Raw genomic sequence first — 10,514 nt, forward strand, 5'->3', positions numbered from 1 at the left:
CACATGTGGTATGTTCTGTTTTAGGTTAAATTAACGACACATATTTTTCGGTACACTAAATGCTTCGTATAAGTAATAGACGAAACCTAACCTCAAAGATTATTACACAAAAACATATACGTTCTGCTTCAGGTTGAGTTAACGACCCCCACCTAACTTAACACACCAATTACTTCTCTTCGACCCAAGTTCGATTTTGAAAAAATTCGTTTTAGGTTAGAATTTCCCTACTTGGAATACTCGTTTCGACCCGCGACTTAACCCCCTCCCCAGTGTCGCATTAAATCCCTCCATCCTCCCCTCCTCTCCCTGAATTCGCCATAATACGTTGTATTTATCCCAGAGAATCGAGTACTGGCTATTTCCCAAGAAATTCGATACTTCGTGCGGCTTATCTGCAAAACTCGCCTCCAACCTATGCAAACCAGGCTCGAGCGCAGCAAGAGAAGGGGCTTAGAGGAGGGCATGCATATAATTACGCTCGAGCACGGACATACGGGGCCCAATAAAGTTTCCACCCCTCGGTGTCGCAACGCTTAACGATTTCATTCATTCCACGGGACAGACGAACGAAGAAAATGAACCTGTTTCGACGTACGACGCAGGCATGCGCCCGCGAAATGCAAATGCACGCCGCGTGACCATGGGTGTGCGCGTTCTGTAGAGGGTAGAGAATAAGGAGGACAAAGTCCGTGCATCGAAAGTATCTGCTGTTTCAGATGGCGCTGGAAATGTTGAGAGGGCGAACCGTGAGAGCAGTACAGAATTAACCATTCATTTTTAAATATTCTCTTGTAAACATTTTTTTTTTCTTAGAATTCAATATTTATATAATATTTGTAATTATATATCGAATCGTGAATACAGATCGACGTGGAGAAAATATTTAGAAAATGAAGGATAATTTTTCTAAATAAATGACTTCAAACATTGCAACATTCTAACTTTCCAAATTGAATTTCGAATTAGCTGAAAAATGGCGGAACCTAACCTTGACGTTATTTCGTGAGTCTGACTAGAGGGTCTCTACCTGCATTATAATGCCACGTTATCAGCGGTCCGTATCGGGAGGCTGGGTGATAACGTCCGCAACATTTCTGTCCTCGTTTATCATCGTACCACAGCTCGATAGGCGAACCATGTTCCCGAGGAAATTGATTGGCCCCGACTAAGTGCCCCCTTATCCGACTTCTTTCGTGTACCGGACTTCATTTGCGAGTTTCTTTCGGTTCGCTGATAACGTTGCGGGGAAACCGAGTCGGTGTACCGTTGGGGACCGAGCAGAATTATTTCTGCCGATAGGGAGGTTGGGTTTTAAGCATGGTTGCGAAATGCATTCGTTTGGGCTTGGTTTAGGTGTTGGGGAAGAGTTTGGTAGACAGGTGGCACTGTTTTGGCGACATTCTACGACGCCATCTTTGACTGAATAGAGACGCCACCGGCAGAGGGCCGAGATTCGAGAGTCGTTTGAGAAGGATCGATTAACTATCGACTTGGATAGATATTAGAACTGAAATATGAATTAACATTATATATAAAAAAACAGGCCCTGTTTGATATTCGTATCGAATGCTTTGGATATCTACATACATGAAAGTAATACATAAATATTCTGCAACCTCTGACAAGTCTGCTAATATAAAATCAGTTGCAAAATATAAAGAACAAATACAAAAAACTCTAGCATCTCCAGCCATTAATTTCTATTGTCGATTCTATATTTTTACATATTCTATTTTTTTTTTTTTTAAATAGTATAGTGTCCTTTCGCTCCTTGATTAAAATTTTCCAGTGATCGAATTCTTCTAAATCCCAGGAACTGCATTATCCATTCGCGTAATTCGTCACGTAGCTTCCCCATACGATTACGTTTCGAAGCACCTGCGTGGAATTGCACTTTCGCGCATGCGCACGTGCGTGTAGGTGCTCCAAATAGCGAAACGCGAATTCCAGGCACAATCGCGCGGCACGACGGCTACCCCGTGAATCGGATTATGCAAAGCCGTTCTTATTCTTAACGACCGCCAGGCAGATCCTTATCGATCGAGCCGAGCCGACTCGCGCGAGTCTATTTTCATCGAAAGAACCGCGTAAATTTCAGACAACCGGGGCCGGGGTACGACAACCGGCCAACTGGATATTACGAATCGTAATTTCGATCTTAACGGCTCTGTTAGAGGTACAAACCCACGAACAACGTCTGGAAATGGACTTTAATTCGATTAAGTATCCGATTTCAGACGGAGATCTCGTTTGTCTCGTTCTCGTTGGGCGAACGTTTGGGCGTTGCTGCTTTAAAACTTTCTTATACACGCTGGTTGAGATTTAGCGTTTTTCTGGGAAGATCTACGAGGTCAATTTGGATTTTCAAGATATACGTTTTGGACAGAAGGGTTCGACGAACGGACTGGTATTTTTGTTGTTACTGTTGATATGCATTTGTGTGAGAAATTTATTATGCGTGGGTGTCCGAGTTTTATTTTTTTCTGGGGAGATCTATGAAGTCAATTGAGATTTTCAAGATATACGTTTTGGAGAGAAGAGTTTGAGGAACGGAGTGGTATTCTTGCTGTTACTGTTGGTATACATCTGTGTATGTAGGACTGGCATTATCAATAAGCGAGTCAGGGGTGGAGAATTTCTATTCGGACCTGGAGAATCACACTGAAATTTTGAAGAGAGACGGGAACAAAGACATTTTATCACGAATCCGAGCAGGGGATTTTATCAATAACCCATGCACTTTTGTATCTCTTTCTCCCAGACAAAATTGAACCCGTCTCGTTTACATTCGACAAACATTACCGAGTAGCTCGATTCAGAAATATCGATCATAGATAAATGTTGTATTCCGAGAGGAATAGAAAGGCGTTCGACAGCTCTAAATCGCGATGAAAAATCGCCGCAAAATGTTAAAATATTCAAATACACGATAAGCGCGCGCAGCAAAACTGGATGATTGATCGAACACGAGCCGTAAACAAATACGAATTTAGACGTTATTGCGTATGGCAATCGCGCGTCGTTAATATGCGTAAACATGATTTTTTACGGCGAGTGGGCCACCAGAAACTTTTCTCCCATAAATTATTCACGGTGATAAACATTGAGAGAACTGAATGAAGTAAAAGTGACTGCGCAGAAAATATACATATCGGCAATCCGGTTGCGATCGTTTTCGTAACACGATCATTCACAAGCCGTAATCCGCGATTTTCTTTACGTAAATATCGCCGGGGCATACGTCGATGCATTGAGACATTCGACAGACATTACCGATGTAAAGAGAGGAATTAAAGCGAAGCAAAACGATAAAATTAACGAAGAAAAATACAACAGCAAGGTTATGAAAAATTCTAGTTTGGAGACATTTGAATGCGATTTAAAAAATATGTTTCCATCGCGGTTTATGGTGAAAAATTTCATTTTGGACACTTTTGGAGATTTTTGACGTGCCTTAAGGGTGGTGCATATTTCAGAATTTTTTTTGAAGAAACGGAAAACTTCCTGATAATAAGTTTAAAGCTAGTCGACAGAACGTTTCTTGGCGCATGCGTCGCAATTTTTGTATTCAAAAATATCTTCAATGATTCTTTCAAAAATGCTTGATAACTTGTAACTTTGTTAACTTTAAATATTTTTAAATACAGAAATGACAACACCCTAAACCCTTTCGAATACCCTAAAACTTACAACCAAAAAATCCATCTATCAACCAAAATTCCATCTATCCAAAAAAAAGAAAGACCCCCCTTGAAAAATGAACATTTTTCTGAAAACGTAAGTCTCCGGATCCGAAGTAAAAATTTGAATCCGGGTGTTCGAGTCGACGAAAGGGAACAAGTAGGGAAAAAGAATTCCTGCCATGACAAATAACAGGAGGAGTGTGACGGGCGCCGTCGCGCCGAAAATAATCGAGCTCGGGGGTCCAGACAGCTCGAGCGCGCGCGGAATTTCCAAAGTGGCCGGGCGCGAAGTGCGTTCGCGTGTGGTGTGCACGCGTGAGTGCGGCGGGGCGGTCTCGTGCCGATTTGTCGCAGTTATGCAGCAGCCGCGCGTGCGTCCAGGTGCGCGTGTATCAAACGAGGGACGCAGCGCCGCGACGGTACGCGCGCGCCAGCGAAACTGACCGTGCCCGCGCTCCACGAGAAGAAAATCTTGTGAATGAGCTGGTTCTCCATTCACTTTCAACCAGAGCGCGCCACGCTACAGTCGCGACCAAATCAAATGGCCGTCGAAGGTCACTGAGCCTATCCCCCCACCACTTCAGGACCGACGCGACGCTGCGAGGGAAGGGGAACCTTCTAAATAATGGCTCGACAATTTTTACCGGAGCTTGATTTAATTCCAAGGGAGAATCGAGGTTAATTTTTATTTTTAGTGGTTAACGAATTAAATGGCGTGACGTCGGGCGCCATTAAGATTAACTTCATTTGTACCTATTTCGTGATCGATCAAGTGACTGATCTTAAGGGGTAAAACCGCTCTAGGATTTTCAAAAAATCGATCTTTTTTTTTTGCTTAAACGATACTTTAGGGTCATGAGAATAATACGTCATTTGATCTATAGTGAAAAACAAATGTTAAAAGGTTCAATTATCGATTTTGCCGCAGCGCCTCAGAGCGCGATTAAAGTGTTTATAAAACTTTAAACGCGTTTTTCTCGAAACCACTTTTTTCAAATTGGGAGGACGGATTTCTCAGTGACTATTGCATGGATCGATTTGAAATTTTTACAGTAGCTTCACAACAATATTCTCTTTGGAAGTACGCAGCCGTTTTTTGATTGAATGTAAGTTTTTTTTTTTATAAACAATTTAATGTTCACTTTTAGTGCAAAAAGTCGATTCATTGCTTACAAAGTGCGCCACTTCCACAAAATTTGATTAAGAAGAAAAATCCTACATACTTCCAAAGTCAATTGTATATAGATTATACATTTTCTTTAGTTATTGTTCCATGACTCATAGATGCCAAGAAATCCGTCCTCCCGTGGCGGTGTTTTCAAAAAAGCTGTTTTCAACGACGGCCTCTGTCGCTGTCATTTTGTATGAAAATGACAATAAAAAAATTGTTTTTCATTCTTCAATATGTGTTTAATAAACCCTCTGAAAAGAAATTCTATTCCATTTGTCCCAAAACTCCCAAAATAAATTGTCAAATTTAGGTCTTTTTTTCTGCCTCTAGAGTGGTTTTACCCCTTAAAGACGCTTTTTAAATTGAATACAAAAATATTTCACGTGGTACTAAATAATTTTATATTTCTAAATACACTACAAGACAACTTGTATGCCATTTACTTTTATATTTAAAGTTGATGGTGTTGCTAACAGTTATCGATATTGTTATTGGCGATCATTAGTGCCTACAAAAATTGAACCTAAATAGTAATTTATTTTATTCTGCAAATATTATAACATGAACTTTACTTTCAATCTTTTTTATAATCTTGCACATTGTTTACATTTTGTAGTTTCTTGCACGTTCAAATGTCCTATCCGACGTCAAGTTTACCTCGATATATGATCGTGAATGTTTAAGCCTGAATTCCTAGTTCATAGCAAGGAATACCGTCTCTGTTATTGCGCCACGAAATTTTCCTCGACTTTTAAATTCGCGAGGTTATTTTCGTACCGTGACTCTCCTTACCCCGCACAAATAGTTTCGCCGGTATTGTCTAAGCTACTTGCCTACTAGTTTTCTTAACCGCCTCATTTGCATTCCCGGAACCCGCGTATCAAGACATAATATGCAAATGTTCTCCTCTCTCCATCTCTCTTTCTCTCTATTCATCTCCGTGACTATCTACCCATCTGGCGCCTCCTTTCTTCTTATTATCGCAATTTATTATAATTTTCACTCTCCGTTTCCATTAATCTCTTCCGCTTTCTCTATTGTGCCCGTAATCCAACGCGAACCCGCTCACGACGATTATATTATTGTTCGCTTCGAATTAAATCCTTTAATTTCGAAATCGCGTTTATCAGATCGCGGGCAAAAATAGGTTAAATCATTCATTTGCATAGACCTCGCGGACTCTCTACATTTTCTCGACTCCTGGCATCGCATTTACAGTTTCATCGCTATCCTCGCAGTTTGAATTACGGATAAATCGCGCGGGAACTCCCGCGCGCGCCAACTCCGCTTTCGAGAACCGATATGGCCGTCAGGGTTACTCGAAAGCGGAGTAGCCAGCGATTTCTATTTAAGAAAAATCTCGCTCTATTCAAATATGATAATTCGGAAGAAATTCTTCGAATACGCCGGTATATTAACCGCGCGTTTTAATGAAAAATTTGCGTGCGATGTAACCATAATTGTTACATTGTGAAAGGCCACGAGTTAATGGTACGTAGAGGATAGACAACGAGAAGGTAAATAGAAGCAGAAATTATCCGAGAACTAATACAGATAAATCCGCCGATCGTGACGTTATCAGCGTCGATTAGGCGCGCGTATAGTTTCTCAGATGTACGTGTCCGATTGCACGCGCCAGGTTGCGAGTCGATCGGTCGACGATAGCACGCCCCGATGATTGAATTGCCAATGCAAAGTTACTACGAAGTCGTCGCGAAGCGCGAAGACGATCAAGATTAACGGACAAAGACAAAGAGGGGCGGGAACACGCCGTGATTTTCCTCGACCCGAGAGCCAACCGGTGGAAACGCGAAACGAGTACCCCGAGATACTTAGCGGGATAGTTCGATGTACTTAGATACACTTAGCGCAGATGCACTTTGCCGATAATCGCGGCGACCGTTCGCGCGCTTTCGAAAGCCTCGTGAAACTAGCCTCCGCCGAACCGGGATATGACGGATCGCGATAGCGAGGCAATTTGTCCCGGGAATTTTTCCAATGCGTGTCATTGGAATGCTGGGTAGGAAATTAGGAATGTGCTAATTACGTCATCGAACCTTTAATTGGGACTTTTTTCAGGATGCGGGCGCTCGGAAATATTTTATAAATGAAGAGAAGTGATATTTAGGAAGTCTTTTGGAAAGTAAGGCACAGGGGATTAGAACTTGGGGATCCATTGGATCATCAGTCGATCACTTTTCACAATGGACCATCACCGAGCACTCTGCTAGTGGTGTTCTTGTTCGACTTATTATGATGAATATGGGGATACGATACAGTTTTAAGGGGGTATCCTGAATTAGGAGGTCTAAAAAAGCGGCTTTTCGTGAATTTTTTTTAAGATGGAAACAAATAATTAGTTCTATCGAACTTTTTATCCTGTTTTCATACATATTTGAGTAGTCTGTACAAATTTTTTCACCAAGAAATATTCAAATTAAGTGTGACGCACATTTGTAGAGCGCCTCGTAATTAAAACCTCCTATCGGCGGGAAAGATGCAGGTCGTAATTTTGGTTTGACACCAAAAAAAAAACAAAAGAAAATTGCATGTTTATACATTTTGCTTCTATGTGAACTAAAAAAATTCATACAAAAAAATTTTAATCAACTTTTTCATCAAGTTAAAGTGATTTTTTCATCCAAAGAACTCGTTCCTTTTTCTCAAACTTGGAGTAATTTCACATTTCACCATTTTTCCGGATTTTCCTTAGTTCACATAGAAGAAAAATGTATGAAAATGAAAATTTCTTTTTGTTTTCTTTTTTTGTGTCAAACTAAAATTACGATCTGCATCTTTCCCGCCGATAGGAGGTTTTAATTGTGACGTGCCCTACAAACGTGCGTCACAGTCGACTCAATTTGAATATTTCTTGTTGAAAAAATTTGTACAGACTACTCAAGTATGTATGAAAATAGGATAAAAATTTCGATAGAATTAATTATTTTTTTCCATCCAAAAAAAATCCACGATAAACCGCTTTATTAAGACCTCCTAATTCAGAATACCCCCTTAATGCAATTCAAATATTCTGAACGTGCAAATAACGTATACAATAAATACATAAATTATACAATGTACCAGGATAAATTTGCTATCCGTTTTGCATAAAACTTGCTATTTAAATTTGCTATTTGTTTTGCATAAACTACAGGATCAATGTTAATACAGACTTAATAATGCGGCTCAACATGATAATTAGCGAATTAGTTTTCTTGCAATTCATTTTACAACTGTTGGACTGTGCAATCGCGAAAAACAGCCCGAGAAAGATTAATTATTAACGGTAGAGCAAAAACAGGTTTTCATTATAAGTATTATCGCGAAAGTATTAATTTCTGGACAAAGTCTAAACGTTCGATACCGATCGCGTTTTATCTATCTGGAAATATCGTCATATCATTGTCGAGAACGATTTATTTGTTCCCAGCTGTTACACGTAGACACATTAATCACCTCATTTGCCTTTTAAGCGTGTTTTAAACGCGCAGAGAGAACAGGTGAGTCAGCGGCGGACTTTGAGAAAACTTATTGAGACTTTTAAGGTGACGCGATTTAAAAATAGACGTCAATAACGGTATCGACATTTTATCGATAATTATCGATATTTTCCAAAAAGAATTAAAAGAAACCACAGAAATACTTCGATAGACAAAAATCGATGCGAATATTGTCGAAATAATAATATTATATATAAATAATTCAACCTCGATTTGGACTCTTCCGAATAAAAATATTAATCCAAATAATAATATATAATCCTATAAATAATTATTGAGTCATAGATAATATTGTTTGAATGTAAACAAAAAAACATAGATAGAAAGAATTGGAAAGATCGTAACTAAGACTCTTGAAGTAATCAATCAGCGTCATTGATGTCAACGATTAACGTTAGATGACGACAACCTCTTATAAAGATGACGAATATTTGTATGGTTCGAAACAATGTGCAATAAAATTTCTGTAATCGTTCAGTTAAACAGTTGAAGAATTAATGACAATATCAATTCTGACTCCAAAGCATGAAACTATTTTTAATTGGCAAGTAAAAGGATGCATCAGGTATGAGTCAGTAAGTGAAACGTAAGCATGTATCGATTCAGACATTATGTATATTTTTTGTATGTCTCGCATGTTACTGACACACATAAATAAATAAAATTCTCACTTTAATGATCACTAATCAGTGAAAGGCAAATATGTAACGAGCAAATATTTGCTCATGCTTTGTTTATCAGGCATCGCGGAGCCACCGTTTCCGTTTTCGTCGATTATTTACAGTCCACGAATTTCAAGTAGAAACGTCACCGTCCCGAGAAGAAAGGTTATCTTCAATCCTTTCCACTTTTAAGAAGATAACGCTGAATGAGTTAATCGTCTCTGACTCAATATACACAAAGATCTATCGCTATTACGATCAATTCATACCAAAGCTTTCTTGGTAACGATACACTTCGCGAAACGACACGTTTTCCATTCTTTTCTAACTAACCTATCCTGTCACGTCGCTATTTTCCCGCCTAATGTCATTACCGTACAAATTCAAAAAGTCGAGACTATCAAAAGAGAATAACTATCCAAATATAATCGAAACTATCGCGAGTATGAAAAGGAACGCTTTCTAAAATAAAATTTAAATTATTTCGAGTCTTAGGAGGAAGAATTATGTCAAATGAAATTTGAATATACGAGTTTCGTTTGATTTGATTTCGGACCACGAATTAGTCAGGGCAGACGGTTTCATCAGTAGCGTAACTAAGAGTTTACACCTACTGGGGCCACAATTTTGGAGTAATCGAGAAATCAGGAGATGAATATAGAAATTGATTTATGCGTACATAATGTTTTCAGAAAAATAAGGTTTGATAGGTAACGTACCAGAAACATTTTGTACGGAAATTTTGTTCGATGAATTTTAATGTTTCGATTAGCCAATGCAACACGAGGTTAACTCAAATTGTTATATTGTCTAATAAACACGGTACCACAATATTTTTGTCGAACAAGTAGTACCTAATATTTTTCTTGAAAAAACTGAAAATACACACAACTGTATTCTTCTCTGATATTATACCAAATTAGTCACGCCATAAAAGAGAGAATTGTACCATCTAATCTACAACTATTAGCAACTCCACTTTGTCGTGTGTCAAACTTTCAAAACATGTTTCGTTATTAACACTTTCTTAGTGTAAATAAACAAACGATTATAAATACTTACATAGAATATTAGTTTGTCTGGAAAGTCCGTGCCGACTTTTTGTAGGTGGTACACGTCTGTTTATATTGGAATGGTTGAAAACAATCAACATGGGTGCATCCCTTAAAGGGTGGAAAAATCGTGGAACAAAATGTTATTTATATAATTCAAGAAATATATTTGGTTGGCCGGAAAGTTCATGCCTATTTTTAAGAAAACTTCAAAGGCATATTTGAATATTGATGCATATTTGTTGAATTATATATGTACCATTTTGTTCCACAACCTTTGCACCTTTTAAAGAATGTACACATGTTGTTTGTTTTCAAACATTCCGACATATTCAGACCTGTACTGCCTACTAAATATCAGCATGGACTTTCCAGACAGTCCAATATATCAAACTTCAAATGTGCCTTTGAATTTTTCTTCAAAATTGGCACGAACTTTCTGG

At 38.8% G+C, this 10,514-nt stretch overlaps 1 protein-coding gene across 2 annotated transcripts in view; it reads right to left on the bottom strand.

The window, feature by feature from the left end:
• Nucleotides 1-10,514, bottom strand: part of LOC128879265 (GAS2-like protein pickled eggs) — an 82,281-nt gene that overhangs the window by 71,240 nt on the left and 527 nt on the right. The gene's annotated exons all lie outside the window — the stretch shown is intronic.

The sequence above is a fragment of the Hylaeus volcanicus genome, chromosome 7 (genome assembly GCF_026283585.1).
Source record: "Hylaeus volcanicus isolate JK05 chromosome 7, UHH_iyHylVolc1.0_haploid, whole genome shotgun sequence".
Taxonomy (NCBI): Eukaryota; Metazoa; Arthropoda; class Insecta; order Hymenoptera; family Colletidae; genus Hylaeus; species Hylaeus volcanicus.